This window comes from Coregonus clupeaformis, chromosome 28 (assembly GCF_020615455.1).
Source record: "Coregonus clupeaformis isolate EN_2021a chromosome 28, ASM2061545v1, whole genome shotgun sequence".
Classification (NCBI taxonomy): Eukaryota; Metazoa; Chordata; class Actinopteri; order Salmoniformes; family Salmonidae; genus Coregonus; species Coregonus clupeaformis.
Window position 1 is genome coordinate 31,659,939 of NC_059219.1, and position 17,896 is coordinate 31,677,834.

Genomic DNA, 17,896 nt, shown 5'->3' on the forward strand with positions numbered 1-17,896 from the left:
GAGAGAGGCCTGTAATTTTCATCATAGGTACACGTCAACTATGACAGACAAAATGAGGAAAAAAAATCCAGAAAATCACATTGTAGGATTTTTTATGAATTTATTTGCAAATTATGGTGGAAAATAAGTATTTGGTCAATAACAAAAGTTTCTCAATACTTTGTTATATACCCTTTGTTGGCAATGACACAGGTCAAACGTTTTCTGTAAGTCTTCACAAGGTTTTCACACACTGTTGCTGGTATTTTGGCCCATTCCTCCATGCAGATCTCCTCTAGAGCAGTGATGTTTTGGGGCTGTCGCTGGGCAACACAGACTTTCAACTCCCTCCAAAGATTTTGTATGGGGTTGAGATCTGGAGACTGGCTAGACCACTCCAGGACCTTGAAATATATGACATTCTCCCAATCCTCTTCTGGATCATCCAAATGCATTCTAGCAAACTTCAGACGGGCCTGGACATGTACTGGCTTAAGCAGGGGGACACGTTTTGCACTGCAGGATTTGAGTCCCTGGTGGCGTAGTGTGTTACTGATGGTAGGCTTTGTTACTTTGGTCCCAGCTCTCTGCAGGTCATTCACTAGGTCCCCCCGTGTGGTTCTGGGATTTTTGCTCACCGTTCTTGTGATCATTTTGACCCCACGGGGTGAGATCTTGCGTGGAGCCCCAGATCGAGGGAGATTATCAGTGGTCTTGTATGTCTTCCATTTCCTAATAATTGCTCCCACAGTTGATTTCTTCACACCAAGCTGCTTACCTATTGCAGATTCAGTCTTCCCAGCCTGGTGCAGGTCTACAACTTTGTTTCTGGTGTCCTTTGACAGCACTTTGGTCTTGGCCATAGTGGAGTTTGGAGTGTGACTGTTTGAGGTTGTGGACAGGTGTCTTTTATACTGATAACAAGTTCAAACAGGTGCCATTAATACAGGTAACGAGTGGAGGACAGAGGAGCCTCTTAAAGAAGAAGTTACAGGTCTGTGAGAGCCAGAAATCTTGCTTGTTTGTAGGTGACCAAATACTTATTTTCCACCATAATTTGCAAATAAATTCATTACAAATCCTACAATGTGATTTTCTGGATTTTTTTCCCTCAATTTGCCTGTCATAGTTGACGTGTACCTATGATGAAAATTACAGGCCTCTCTCATCTTTTTAAGTGGGAGAACTTGCACAATTGGTGGCTGACTAAATACTTTTTTCCCCCACTGTATGTAATTCAATACATGGTCTTTCAAACAGACATTCACACCATAGTATTGTTTATGAGGCTACAGGGTCAAAGCACTGCTCTGGATATTGTTATACCTGTAGATATTGATGTGGAGCGATATGCAGAGAGCATATGTCACACCCTGGCTCTGGGACTCTATATGTTGAGCCAGGGTGTGTTCATTCTATGTGTTCTGTTTCTATGTTGGGAGTTCTAGTTTGTTTATTTCTATGTTGGACTGAGTGACTCCCAATCAGAGGCAACGAGTGTCAGCTTGGCTGGTTGTATCTGATTGGGAGCCATATTTAAACTGTCGGTTTTCCCTTAGTGTTTGTGGGATCTTGTTCCAGTTGGTTGTGTTTAGACTTAGGACGTCACGGTATCGTTTGTTGTGTTGTTATTCGTGTGTGCACTTTAATTAAATAAAGTAAAGTATGTTTGCAAATAACGCTGCGCATTGGTCTACTCCATACGACGATCGTGACAGCATATCAGAAAGTCATTGGGTCGGGGAGCATTCAACGAAGCTGGCTTGTATCCAGCATGGCAGGAAGCTGTCTCTTTAGGCTATGTGGTTGAAGCTACCCAGTGCCCTAACAATCTATAAAAGTACCCCTCCGCAAACCATGGCCAAAATCCTGTATTGCATGATACCATGTAATCGTTACTAAATGTTGATATGTGAACCCTGAAAAATGCACAAACACATATCAAAACTCTCGTCCACCCTAAAAAATATTCCTCTCAGCAGCTCATGTAGTTGAAAGAGCTTGGAGGAGCTGATTGAGATAGACAGCTGTGGCTCGTTGCAGTAACTCATCACCCCTCCATCCGGTAACACTCATCCTAAACCCCCCACCATCCTAACTCCTCTGGATAGACTACTTCTCTATTACCCCTGAGGTGACAAAGAGACACAGGGATATGATTCAGACCAAGTAGGGAAGCAGCAACTTTTCTAGTAAGTGACTCAGTTACATACACATACAGTAACAGTGCCATGGAAGTGACACTGTTACTCAATTCTGGAATCAAACCAACTTGACAATGACTAAAATGGGGAAAGACGATAACACTCTCTCCTCTATACACACTTCCACTCCCTTATCAGTGCACTACCCCCCGGGCTAGCTCAATGACCCAACTGTTTTGTATGTCCCTAATAGTGCAACCAGACACTCCAATGCTTTGGACAAGCTCCTCAAGTCAATTCTCACCACCCCCAGTGAAAATGTAAAACATATGCACGCACTATCAAAGAGTCTTTTGAAATCAAATTGGTTCTGAATCGTAATGAGTGAGGCCCATGAATAGCCAAAAGGTCAGCCTCTCCTACACACAAGTACATACATATTACAGAACAAGTATTATCATGTGATAGATGTTATGTAGTGACAGACATGTTTTGATGAAAAGCCCTCAACAGCGTTGCCTCCCTTATAGTGCCTGCGAGTCTGAACAGAGTGAACCTGCTAAACTCTTTGTTATGTCCGTGGGTCAGACTCTCAAGGTAGAAATGACCCACCTTGCACAGACCTAGGATCAGTTTTCCCAAATTACATCTCAAACTGAACTAATGTGGAGCTAAATATAACATATGACTTCAGACCAGTGCTTAAGGCAACTTCTATGGACTCCAGGTGACATGGGTACACAGACGCCCCATTTGAAAGCCAGCCTTCATGTTTCTGTCACAGAGACAGTCCTCCGTCCTCACCCTGACACACCAGGGCACCAGAGTGTGGAATTAAAAGGCATGTTCAGTCACCACTAACACCGTGTCAAAAGGACCTGTCAGCTAAATGCATTTTCCTCTAAGACAAACAGTCTCAGCAATTTCCGCCATAGACAGTCGCCTCAGGTGAATGAATTCACCCTGGAAGACAGCTCAAAATGGACCCAAAATAAGATTAACCTGTTTCAGTCTGAGATTTTGCTTCAACTTTGTCTTGCTCTAACGGCAGTTATCAATCCTTCATTTCTTAAGCTCCAAAAGATACAGTGCAGAATACCACCAAATACAATTCAACGCCACTGACATTTAGAAGTCCTTAATCATGCCTTTAAGTGCAGAAGGTCACTAGTTTAGTAGAATGGGTGGATACATCTCTATTGACAATGGGATAAACTTAATTGTGACTGGGTCATGTGTGGTATTCTACTAACTTAATATGTAACCAATTGTCATCTTGACAGATATAAAAATGTCTGGTTCATATCAATCTGATGTTCACCATTATCTTTCCAACTTAGTTTTTGAGACATGATACTTCTGTGTAATCACTCACACCCACTTCTCAAATATTTAAATCTAAAATGTTTAAATAGAAGATGTATAGAAGGGTATAAACATGCAGGTGTGGGTTTAGGCGAGTAACCCAGATACTCCACACCTTGGTTAACTCACAAAACCAAAGGGATTAGTTTGCCTTCATCACAAGTGCCTAATGGGCGGTGCATGGCAGGATCATGACCCTTGTTGTCTCTTCCTGGTTGCCTTTGTGTCAATGCCATTTTACATACCAGTCACAACACGCCTATCCTGGTTCATGTCTGGCCTATTTACACACATGGAATTGTACTAATGCTGTGTTATACAAGTGTATTGAGCATACATCTATGGTGTTATGCAGGGGTTGAGTTGTTTTCCCCCCACAGTTAGGCCATTTCTAATGATTTTCAATATGTCTGGAATATGTTTGTGGAATATGGGGAACGGAAAGGGGGATGCCTAGTCAGTTGCACAACTGAAATGTGTCTTCTGCATTTAAAGAAACGTTCCGTTAGGCTATTTTGGCGACTACAGTAAGTATTTTTAAACCTCTCTCTTTAGGTTGGATGTGTCAATGTGTAGTTCATACATGCAAAATCTATGAGCAGAATTACTGTTTTACCTCAATGCAAAAATATGTAGAATTCAGACTGTCATTGTTTTACCACTATTCACAAAGTTAGTAAAAACGTTTTTTTAACGGTGAGCGACATGGTTCAATGTGCCAATAAATCAGCACAATATACTTTTTAGTTTTTTCATATTGCCGGCGTACACTGCGCTAATGACAACACAAAAAAATAGTAGGTCTAAAGGAGAGAAATGTACAATACAGCGAACTTAGCAAACCAGGCATTTGTGGTGAGTGCATGGGGGCCGCCATCTTTATGCAGCTCCGCTATTTGCCACAAAATCCCTAGTTTGAAAGCGACTGTTTAAGCTGTGTGGCGCCATTTTGAGTACTGCAAGCTTGGCCCACGTGGGCCAGCCCCCTAGCAATTCAATGAGCTTCAGCCCCAACAAGCTTCAGCCCCTCGCCATTTGAGTGACAGCTAGCAAGATGCACATTGACTAGTTGCACAGTGAAAAAAGAATGCTGGCCCAGACCTGCCCAGTATTATACTCTGAGTATACCAAACATTAGGTACACCCCCCCGCCCCGCCATTTGCCCTCAGAACAGCCTCAATTCGTCGGGGCATGGACTCTACAATGTGTCGAAAGCAATGCTTCCAACAGTTGTGACAAGTTGGCTGGATGTCCTTTGGGTGCTGGACCATTCTTGATACACATGGAAAACTGTTGAGCGCTGCAGTTCTTGACACAAACCATACCCCCTTCAAAGGCACTTAAATATTTTATCTTGCTCATTCACCCTCTGAATGGCACACATACACAATCCATGTCTCAATTGTCTCAAGGCTTTAAAATCCTTCTTTAACCTGTCTCCTCCCCTTCATCTACACTGATTGAAGTGGATTTAACAAGTGACATGAATAATGGATCATACTGTAGCTTTCACCTGGATTCACCTGGTCAGTCTATGTCATGGAAAGAATGTTCTTACAGTTTTTCTCAATTGCTAAAACACTAAAACCCATTGGCTGAACAAAGTTCTCAGTTGCCTGGACTCATGTAGCTAATTATGCAGTCTGTTGTAAAAACCTTAAACCATTTCACATGGTAAAACACAATTTGCAGATCTCACTCAGACTTTTCAGCAAAACTCTAAACACATTCTCATTCTCAAAACACATTCTGCACTCTAATGCACATGTCATCCATACTGGTAAACACAAGTGGCAACAATCAAATACAAATAGAGAACAAATGTCATTGATTGAACACAACCACTCAAAATTGATTTAACCTGTTTCAAATGATGCGACACAACCAATATAAGCCAGTTCAGAGAGCAAACAGGTTGTTGAAGGTGGGAAGGAGAAAGTCTGAGAATGGATAGAATAAACAATGTGAGAGGACGAGGACGAGTGCGTATGCGAGGTGGGCGACGAGGAGGAAGAGGAGGAGGAGGGCAAGAAAGACGAAGAGGAGGACGAAGAGGAAGAGGAAGACAAAGAGTGGAAATATCTGATGAAATTCGAGCAACAGTCATAGACCATGTTCTTGTCCATGGACTGACAATGAGGGAAGCAGGACTTAGAGTGCAACCCAATTTGAGCCGATTTTCTGTGTCCACCATAGTAAGGACATTCAGAGAAGAGAACAGGTACAGTATACTACTGTATTTTTGTAATTGCAAATTTACTGTACAACACTATATGCAGCTGTTTCAATAGACATTTGTAAAGTTAATCACTGTATGTATTGTACTGCATAAATATGTTTTGTAACTGCACAACTACCTTTTGTAGAATTGCAAGGCTGCCACATGCAGGTGGAAGGACAGCTATATTCACTCGGGAGCAAGAGGCCGTTATAGTTGGCATGGTCCTTCAAGATAATGCAATACGACTCAGAGAAATCCAGGAACGAGTGATACAAGACAACACACACTTCCAGGGAATCGACAGTGTGAGCATTTCCACAATTGACCGTGTCCTCCATCGTAACAGGATACGAATGAAACAAGTATACAGAGTACCTTTTGAGCACAACTCACCAAGGGTGAAAGAACTGCGAGCTCAGTATGTGCAAGTAAGTGTACATTCAGAAACATTTACTGTAATCCAGATTGTCTACAGTACTAACACATACTATGTGAATGACATTACTCTTCAGTACATACAATGTATGTGAATTAGAAGTGCATACAGTAGGCCTAATTGTACTCTACAGTATAGCACTGTCTCTGTACGACTTACAAAATCCTACATACAGTATATTGTATTTCTACACAGACAATATTTGACTTGGAATCCTTGGACAGACCCCATGAGTTCATCTTTGTCGATGAAGCAGGCTTCAATCTAACAAAGAGAAGAAGGAGAGGCCGAAACATGATTGGACAGCGGGCCATTGTTGAAGTCCCTGGTCAACGAGGTGGCAATGTCACAATCTGTGCTGCTATCAGCAACCATGGTGTTCTACATCACCATGTTACACTCGGGCCATATAACACCCAGCACCTTCTAAGATTTATTGCCAATCTAAGAGATATTTTATTTGAGCAGCAGGTTCAAGAGCAGCAGGGTCAAGACCTAAATGAGAATCCCATTCCCACCTATGTGATAGTGTTGCACAATGTCAGTTTCCACCGAGCTGCTCAGGTAAGGGAATGGTTTAACATCAATGGGCAGTTTATGAACTTGTACCTCCCTCCATACTCGCCTTTCCTGAATCCGATTGAGGAGTTTTTCTCCTCTTGGAGATGGAAAGTGTATGATAGACAACCCTACACCAGAATAAATATGCTGCAAGCCATGGATTTAGCCTGTGGTGATATAGGTGAGGAATCATGTCAGGGCTGGATACATCCACATTTACATTTTAGTCATTTAGCAGACGCTCTTATCCAGAGCGACTTATAGTTAGTGAGTGCATAAATTTTTCATACTGGCCCCCCGCGGGAATCAAACCCACAACCCTGGCGTTGCAAGCGCCATGCTCTACCAACTGAGCTACAAGAGGCTTCTTCCCCCGTTGCCTCTGGAGGGACTATATTGCTTGTGATGTCGACAAAGTGCTCTGGCCTGACCCAGCCCAAAGACAAGAAGAAGCACATTGATCACATGTTTACTCCTTAGATTTTTGTCCCTTTTAGTATTGTATACTGTAGTACAGTGCATTGAAGGCTGTATACTGTACAATGGACAAATTGTATGGCCCTGAACATTGTGCTTTCCATTTGTTAACAGTACTGACTGCTCAATAGATTTTGACTGGTTGCAGGTTCATATCAACAAAGAACAAGAATTACAGTATCACAGAGACAAAGGACAAGTTTGTGAGATGCAGGGTACAGTACTGTAAAAATAGGGGTACAAGGAGGAGGAAGAACAAAAAACGAAATTGCAAAGAGCAAAGCAGAGTAGTAATTTCTGATCAATTTTGAGCTACTATGATAGAACATGTTTTCGTTCATCAAAAGACAATGACGGAAAAATATGAAATTTGTTTTGAGATTAAAAATGTACTTCTCCCTGAGAACTGTTTGTTTTGAACAATGTGTTTTCTATTTTTCTGTGTATTGTTTACTGACTGCTTGAGATTGTATATCATTTTGATCACTTTGTTTATGATTTGAGAGCAGTGTTTGATTTTGAACACAGGTAAAACTGTTTTGAGGCGAATGTTTCATTTTGCGAAAGGAGTCAGAGGCTTTGTAAATAGTGCTTGAAGATGAGGTTTTGTGTTTAATGTTTTCAGGAAATGGAGCAAGGTTTCAGAAATTGTGTTTTAGCAATTGAGAAAAACTGTAATGTTTTTTATACTCAGTGTAAAATTAGGTTGCAGGGTGAGCCCAATGGCTCAGTGACACAGCGTGAGCGAGAGAGAGAGAGAGAGAGAGAGAGAGCGAGAGAGAGAGAGAGAGAGAGAGAGAGAGAGAGAGAGAGAGAGAGAGAGAGAGAGAGAGAGAGAGAGAGAGAGAGAGAGAGAGAGAGAGAGAGAGAGAGAGAGAGAGAGAGAGAGAGAGAGAGAGAGAGAGCAATGATGTACTGCACATTATCTGCACATATGACGTAGTGTGAATTATTATGTGTATTATATTTCATGGACATTTCTGTTGCGGTTGATAAATTTTTCTTAAGGGAAAGTCTAATCTGAAATTTCAAAGTGGAAATTACGAGCTTCAGAATACTTTTTAAACCTCAAGTTTAAAATGTCCTGCATGGCAGGAAAGTTATACTGCAACAGGGTGATCCAATTAAGATCCTACTTCTGTATGTAGACCATTTGATTTTTGAGGTGGGATACAGTTTGGTACAGTATTGCTGGCCTACTACATGTTGAGAATGTACTAATAAGTGCAGCCAATTAGTACAGTGCCTTGCAAAAGTATTCATCCCCCTTGGTGTTTTTTCCTATTTTTTGCATTACAACCTGTAATTAAATTGATTTTTATTTGGATTTCATGTAATGGACATACACAAAATAGTCCAAATTGGTGAAGTGAAATTATTTCTTTTTTTTTAAACAAAAAAATGGAAAAGTGGGGCGTGCATATGTATTCACCCCCTTTGCTATGAAGCCCCTAAATAAGATCTGGTGCAACCAATTACCTTCAGAAGTCACATAATTAGTTAAATAAAGTCCAACTGTGTGCAATCTAAGTGTCACATGATCTGTCACATGATCTCAGTATATATACACATGTTCTGAAAGGCCCCAGAGTCTGCAACACCACTAAGCAAGGGGCACCACCAAGCAAGCGGCACCATGAAGACCAAGGAGCTCTCCAAACAGGTCAGGGACAAAGTTGTGGAGAAGTACAGATCAGGGTTGGGTTATAAAAAGATATCCGAAACTTTGAACATCCCATGGAGCACCATTAAATCCATTATTAAAAAATGGAAAGAATCTGGCACCACAACAAACCTGCCAAGAGAGGGCCGCCCACCAAAACTCACGGACCAGGCAAGGAGGGCATTAATTAGAGAGGCAACAAAGAGACCAAAGATAACCCTGAAGAAGCTGCAAAGCTCTACAGCGGAGATTGGAGTATCTGTCCATAGGACCCCATTAAGCCGTACACGCCACAGAGCTGGGCTTTACGGAAGAGTGGGCAGAAAAAAACCATTGCTTAAAGAAAAAAATAAGCAAACACGTTTGGTGTTCGCCAAAAGCCATGTGGGAGACTCCCCAAACCTATGGAAGAAGGTACTCTGGTCAGATGAGACTACATTTGAGCTTTTTGGCCATCAAGGAAAATGCTATGTCTGGCGCAAACCCAACACCTCTCATCACCCCGAGAACACCATTCCCACAGTGAAGCATGGTGGTGGCAGCATCATGCTGTGGGGATGTTTTTCATCGGCAGGGACTGGGAAACTGGTCAGAATTGAAGGAATGATGGATGGCACTAAATACAGGGAAATTCTTGAGGGAAACCTGTTTCAGTCTTCCAGAGATTTGAGACTGGGACGGAGGTTCACCTTCTAGCCGGACAATGACCTTCAGCATTCTGCTAAAGCAACACGAGTGGTTTAAGGGGAAACATTTAAATGTCTTGGAATGGCCTAGTCAAAGCCCAGATCTCAATCCAATTGAGAATCTGTGGTATGACTTAAAGATTGCTGTACACCAGCGGAACCCATCCAACTTGAAGGAGCTGGAGCAGTTTTGCCTTGAAGAATGGGCAAAAATCCCAGTGGCTAGATGTGCCAAGCTTATAGAGACATACCCCAAGAGACTTGCAGCTGTAATTGCTGCAAAACCTGGCTCTACAAAGTATTGACTTTGGGGGGGGTGAATAGTTATGCACGCTCAAGTTTTCTGTATTTTTGTCTTATTTCTTGTTTGTTTCACAATAAAAAATATTTTGCATCTTCAACGTGATAGGCATGTTGTGTAAATCAAATGATACAACCCCCCAAAAAATCTATTTTAATTCCAGGTTGTAAGGCAACAAAATAGGAAAAATGCCAAGTGGGGTGAATACTTTCGCAAGCCACTGTACATACAGTACATACATTTTGAGGCAGAACTTTATTAGATGCATTACAGTTCAAATCTGTATTTATTCCCCCAGTATTCTGCCCATTTCTAGTGTGACAACCAGGTAGGCTACATATTGCTCTTGAAGCAGTCCTTTCATTTCCTCTGTGAAAGCCTGTGGCTTTAGGGGTCTAAACCACTCACTCAGCTCAGGCTGAAGTGGAGTTTTTCTTGGATGCCTGCACAGCTATGCCAAGCATTCTCCTTTCCCAGTCATTTGTAACGCTGTCGCTGTGGTAGTGAGTGAGTAATCGACCGGCCCTTATATGCCGAGATATTGAGGCCAGCAAGGAGAGGAGCTATGAGTTCATAAATGCACACAAACAACTTCATAGATGGTTATCACACACACACACACACACACACACACACACACGCACACACACACACACACATATATACAGTGGGGGAAAAAAGTATTTAGTCAGCCACCAATTGTGCAAGTTCTCCCACTTAAAAAGATGAGAGAGGCCTGTAATTTTCATCATAGGTACACGTCAACTATGACAGACAAATTGAGAAAAGAAAATCCAGAAAATCACATTGTAGGATTTTTTATGAATTTATTTGCAAATTATGGTGGAAAATAAGTATTTGGTCACCTACAAACAAGCAAGATTTCGGGCTCTCACAGACCTGTAACTTCTTCTTTAAGAGGCTCCTCTGTCCTCCACTCGTTACCTGTATTAATGGCACCTGTTTGAACTTGTTATCAGTATAAAAGACACCTGTCCACAACCTCAAAAAGTCACACTCCAAACTCCACTATGGCCAAGACCAAAGAGCTGTCAAAGGACACCAGAAACAAAATTGTAGACCTGCACCAGGCTGGGAAGACTGAATCTGCAATAGGTAAGCAGCTTGGTTTGAAGAAATCAACTGTGGGAGCAATTATTAGGAAATGGAAGACATACAAGACCACTGATAATCTCCCTCGATCTGGGGCTCCACGCAAGATCTCACCCCGTGGGGTCAAAATGATCACAAGAACGGTGAACAAAAATCCCAGAACCACACGGGGGGACCTAGTGAATGACCTGCAGAGAGCTGGGACCAAAGTAACAAAGCCTACCATCAGTAACACACTACGCCGCCAGGGACTCAAATCCTGCAGTGCCAGACGTGTCCCCCTGCTTAAGCCAGTACATGTCCAGGCCCGTCTGAAGTTTGCTAGAGTGCATTTGGTTGATCCAGAAGAGGATTGGGAGAATGTCATATGGTCAGATGAAACCAAAATATAACATTTTGGTAAAAACTCAACTAGTCGTGTTTGGAGGACAAAGAATGCTGAGTTGCATCCAAAGAACACCATACCTACTGTGAAGCATGGGGGTGGAAACATCATGCTTTGGGGCTGTTTTTCTGCAAAGGGACCAGGACGACTGATCCGTGTAAAGAAAAGAATGAATGGGGCCATGTATCGTGAGATTTTGAGTGAAAACCTCCTTCCATCAGCAACGGCATTGAAGATGAAACGTGGCTCTTTCAGCATGACAATGATCCCAAACACACCGCCCGGGCAATGAAGGAGTGGCTTCGTAAGAATAATTTCAAGGTCCTGGAGTGGCCTAGCCAGTCTCCAGATCTCAACCCCATAGAAAATCTTTGGAGGGAGTTGAAAGTCCGTGTTGCCCAGCGACAGCCCCAAAACATCACTGCTCTAGAGGATATCTGCATGGAGGAATGGGCCAAAATACCAGCAACAGTGTGTGAAAACCTTGTGAAGACTTACAGAAAACGTTTGACCTGTGTCATTGCCAACAAAGGGTATATTTCAAAGTATTGAGAAACTTTTGTTATTGACCAAATACTTATTTTCCACCATAATTTGCAAATAAATTCATAAAAAATCCTACAATGTGATTTTCTGGATTTTGTTTTCTCATTTTGTCTGTCATAGTTGACGTGTACCTATGATGAAAATTACAGGCCTCTCTCATCTTTTTAAGTGGGAGAACTTGCACAATTGGTGGCTGACTAAATACTTTTTTGCCCCACTGTACATACATCAATCTAGATTCACATCAAACTATTTAGAGGCACGCACACTACAGATAAGTTATTTTTATGATCTGTGCGAAGTGATACAAAAAATTCCACCCTTTCATTTAACTGGCCCCGAAAAGGAATCTACATTTCCTTCAATATGTATAGGCTCAGATTGGGCTTGACTAATGGTGTCTTGCCTTTGCCTTGGCCCTCTCAGTGGGTTCTTATATGAGTGTTTAGTGAACATGTTTTCTTCTGTCTGTCGTCGGCATGTTTACTGTTCCCTTAACCCGTCTAATCCTCCGCCTGTCTAAAGAAACAGACACCAGCTGAAAAACACATTCACACCACACACAAAAAACACAATTTGAAGCCGTTCTGTGACTGCTGAACGGGATGAGCATGTGTTCAGTGACTAAACAAGAACAAAACGTTTTGTCAAACTCTGGAGAATGAATGTACCATGGATATATGCTAATGTAATACACACGTTAAGATTTCATCCAGGAGTATTTTTAAAACATAACAGAGCCGTTTGAAACCGGTAACCTACCTACTATTGGAGGTTAACTCAAATCTGTGGCAGTGTGGTCGTAGGCCAGTAGTATGCTACATCCCACTATATCACTGGCCTGCATTGCTAATGGAGGGGCCTGTTCAGTGTATACACCACTGGACACCTCGTAGGCCCAGTTGGCTGGTATTATAGCAGGCTGGCGTGCGAGAATGAGACAGGTAAGGGAAGGATGTGTGTGTGTTCATTGTGTGTGGTGCCTGGTGTCTGTCAGTTGGCACCGGGAGCTGCTGCTGTCAGTTTTGTAACATGGCATTAGGGTGTTTTGTGTAGAAGGTGGTGCATGTCTAAGCAGCATACAGCATTTTAATGACCAAACCTTATGAAAAGTGTGGAAAGATCACTGATTCATGACAGATTTCTGTTGACAGGTTTGATGTTGGACCAGAGAGACTACGCCAGAGCTGTGGCCCAGTGTTAGTGTGTCTCTGTCAAGGTAAATCCTACTTCATTACTGTATCATGTAAGGTTGGTTCTCCATATCTCATGCTCTGCTACTGTCGCCAGATAAGGAGAAGGGAGGAGGGAGTCGTGTATGTGTGTGTGTGTGTGTGTGTGTGTGTGTGTGCGTTTGTGTGTCTGTGTGTGTGTGTGTGCGTCTGTGTGTGTGTGTGTGCGTCTCTGTGTGTGTGTGTGTGCGTCTCTGTGTGTGTGTGCGTCTCTGTGTGTGTGTGTGTGTGTTCGTCTCTGTGTGTGTGTGCGTCTCTGTGTGTGTGTGTGTGTGTGTGTGTGTGTGTGTGTGTGTTTGTATTTTATTCATTGTGTATTTATTCCTCGTGTTATTATCTTTCTATTATTTTTCTATTTCTCTCTCTGCATTGTTGCATTGTTGGGAAGGGCCCGTAAGTAAGCATTTCACTGTTAGTCTACACCTGTTGTTTACGAAGCATGTGTTTACTTTTTATTTTTATTGATTGATTGTATGTGTGTGTGTGTGCCTGTATACAGTGTGTGCACGTGCAATACTAGCTTTTATACTAGCTTTTATTGCTTGTTTGCATACTGTACAAATTTGTATGTCTGTTCTGTTTCATTTTTGCTCACCTGCGTGTATTCCATTGTGAGTAAGTATGTATTGCCAATATCTGTGTGTATGTCAGGAGGCTCTGTATGTACAACAGATCAGGGCTAGATAATACTGCCTCATAAACAGAGGAATGGGATAGTGATTTATAGGTGTCCTGAGTTACACAGTTCTCTTTCTGTACACAAGACAGACCTTTAAATGAAGACTTGGCACAACCAACCTCCTGACGTACTGCCTTAAGGCTTTAGTCTCTGCATTCCTCTCTGGAATTCTACTTAAAAAACTCAACTGAGTTTGAATTACCAGTCTTTTGTGACAGATGTAGGAACTTAATTTGATCACCCTGTCGCAGGAGAACTTCCCTGCAATGCAGGAAATCTAAAACTTGTAGTATATTTGAGGTCTACGGCAAGGGGTTTTTAGTTGGCGCCGAAGTTGGTAGCCAAAGTCTACGCCCCCTCGTCAGTGATTGGTCACAGTTTGTTGTCATTCAGCGAGAGACAAATCGTTTTCTTGCACATTTTGTTCACTTGAGAAATACTGCAATAACATCTTAGTTAGATTGCGCAACTAAGATATCCTCAGCAAAAAACGTCAAAATGAATGACCGATTTCTTGAGTTATCTTAGATTAATTCTGACTATTTTGAGGAAGTATACTGGCTACGGCCTCAAGGGGTCTTTTAACGCTCGCTCGCTTCGCCTAGCCGACTTTGGCTAGGCACCAGCTGAATCGAAGCACACAGAAGGCTTTAGGCAACTCTACCCCTCCTCCATACATACACCAGGCCACCCGTTCCCCAGTATCCAACCTTCAGTCCCCTGTTCTCTGTTTTCAGGATAATGTAATGGTTCTTTTGAAAAACATTTACTCTTCTAAAACTGATATATTGACTTTGGAATAGCATCTGTATCAGAAAGTATGGTATATAGGAGTACTCCACTCAGGTGTTTTGGAGGTCTTGAGTCTCTCAATCAGGAGGACCACACAGTCCCATTTCTGAATGGTTGACCTGCTAGGAAATCTGTAGGAGTGTATCCCTGAGGCCTTTCCTCCTAGCTGTGTGGTCTAGGACGAAATATCTCTTACAAAAATAGGGATATTTATGAGCTAAGTTCAGGATCATAGAGACTGATCCCCTTCTGAATTGTCAGTCTTCCAAACCGGCGTCAGAGATAAAAATAAATAAAAATCAAGCTGGGGAATAGGTGGGTTGTGGGTTATGTGGATGGTAGGGTGTAAACTCAAATCCTTCCCTGAGGATATGGGGTTAGCTTGAGTTATTTAGCCTTGTTGAAAAATCCCCCATCTCCCCTCTGTGTTCCTGGTAAACCAGATTTAGAAGCTTTAGCAAGCTGCAGAGTAGGCAGCATTGAACTACTGGTCCATTGTTCTTCAGTGAACCTGTGTGGCCCCTGTCTCCGCCCGGTGGGTTTCTAACAGGTTAACTCCAATTTGTCATGTCTTCACACTGGGCTTAGCATGGTGGATGAGGAGCAGTCACAGAGATGTGTTTCCCCTAGGATTTTTTTAAGCAGCGGTGGGAAAGTTAGCAGCGGTGTAGTGGGCGAGGTAGTGGGCGTGGCCAATGGCAGCAGAGACAATTTTCCTGCAATTCTACAAATGTTACCATGGCTTATGCTGTGTTCTTATGCTATCTGCGACTCAAACCTTATAACAAAATCAATGGGGGTCACATGCCATGACTGTCACGCCTACTCCTGCTCCCTCCCTCCGGCGCTCAACGTCGCCGGTCTACTAACCACCATCCTGGCAACCCTCATTGTGCACACCTGGCAACCATCATTGCGCACACCTGCTTCCCATCGTTAAGCACACCTGGACTTCATCACTACCCTGATTACTCTCCCTTCATATAGCCCTCAGTAGCCTCAGTCATCAGGCAGTGTTGGTTTTGGTTACGTTCAGTACGCGTCTCCTGTATTTTCTTCATGATTATTATTATTAAACTCACCTTCTGCTTCCTGACTCCCTGTGTATATGTTACAATGACATTTTGGACATTTTAGATTCTCCCTGACTGTATGGCTTTTATTCTGGTGGTTGTTAGTTCTCAAAGATGATCTTATTTAAAAAGATATAGCTCCATTATCTTTTCTACATACTTTATGTCTGGTTTTAGTCATTTAAGTTTACACTGAAAACATTTTACCATCCCAAAAATGAGTGGAGGCCACGGCCCGCCGCTGCTACATGAATGTAGGGGAAACACTGGACAACCATTGCTTTTGTACAGGAACACTATAATCTAGTTTGGTTCAATTTGAATAATATTCCATAGTAAAAAAAAAAATCCTTTCAATTAAGTAATTCTGAATGGCCGTTTTATGTAGGTTTTACCATCTGATTTCTGAGAATCAATGTCTCCCGTCATGAAAAGTATTCTGATAGTGTTCTGAACAACATCCAACTCTGTATCGTCAAACAACTAGAATATACAAACACCAACCCACAGCCCATCATTGTACAAACATCTCCGCCATCCTCGCCCGCCCAACCGCCCTCCTCCCGATCTTTTCCTCTGCCTGTTAAACGAAGTGAGCGAGTTATGTAAAGTCAAGACGTTGATTTACTTCCAGACCATCGCTCCACTCCACACTCCAACAACAAAGCGAGAAGACAGTGTCCTCACGCTTGAATGATGTGTTCCCTTTTCTGACTGTTGGGAAACTTAATGTCTTTGATTCCAACACAGCAGGTTGTTTTTTAATCCCCGCTATGTCTCTCTTTCCCGCTCATGTCTTTCTTCTAGTCTGTTTTTTTCCCACCTCTGTCTGTTTCTCATGACTTTCTTGTCTCAAAAGGGTCATCCGGACAGGGAACATCTCTTTAAAGTCAACGCTCAGTTTACCCCACCTTTGATGCCAGAAAGGATTTACTAGCATCAACGTCATCCTCCTAAACTTTCATCCATATTGCTTAGAAATGACATTCACATGCAATGTAAAAATAATGGAGTGTGCTCTTATGAAATGCTAATTTGACTGTAATTATATTTCATAATCAATATTTACACAAGGGCAAATTACTAATGATCATGTCAGTCTGCAGGTAATAACCCATGTTCTTTACTTTGTGTCCCTGAAACGGTAGCATGGAGAACATAACTACTTAGATCTGTACCTATCAAATTAGACAGCAGGTCGATTGTACCGATAAGGCAGAGAGAGACTTCGACTTGCACCTGTAGCCTAAAAGAACATACTGATACACATACATGCTCTCTACATGCGAGGTGCTTCATAAGAGTTTCACAAAATCAAGCCAGAAGCCATGAATGTCCTATAGTATTACTGCAATGCAGCAGCACAGGCACTGTAAGCTGAGAGGTTGAAAGGTGAGAGTGAGTGTGTTCGTAAGAATAAGTGTGTGTTTCTTTTTTACACAATATGTGGTAGAAGACTGTTTTTGTGTGTCAATAAGAAAGAGATTGAGTAACAATGTGTTTCTAAGTGAGTGATTAACAATGAGTGTTTGTGTGTGTGTCTGTTTGTGGGTGCGTGCGTGTGAGTGCACGTTTGGGTGGAGTGCTGGATTTCTTAACCACCGATTACAGACGCAATGTTGTCAGTCAGCCGTCTGGGCATTGAGGGGTGTCCAGTATGTGAACTCTCTGCTCTGAAAGTTTCTGCACACGATTCCCAAACACACTCCCTTTCCTTCTCTACATTCTCTGGAGCTGGGAAACCCCTTCCAGATTGTCACTGGGCCTGGTCTGGTGGTCTGTCCTTACCTGGGTCAGGTCAACCCGTTCCCTGCAGCCAATCGCGTGTGAGAGGCCCAGCCATCTGGATCTCATCCATGTCCTCAGGGAACACGCTGTGTTGTTCAAGGTGTTATTCACTGTGTTACTCATTCACTCACTCAGTTTACCTTGGCCTATAGGACACTCTCCAGTTCACACTTTGGCGCGGCACCTTTCTGTGGGCGGGCCTTCCTTTGCCAACACTGGTGGAGTCACCCCTTGCCAACAGTCAACTTGGCTACGGAGACAAACAGAGAGCAAGTACAGAGCTGTGCCATCCATTAGGCTACAGGCGACACGTCAGACAGCACGCCTTAACAGAGCACTTAAAGTTCAATTTCAACAACACAGGTTACATAACGCCTTCAATAACAAAACTCTTCACCCCAAATATAATCATGGCCGACAAGCTGAAACATCAAACAGCTGCAACGCAGTACAG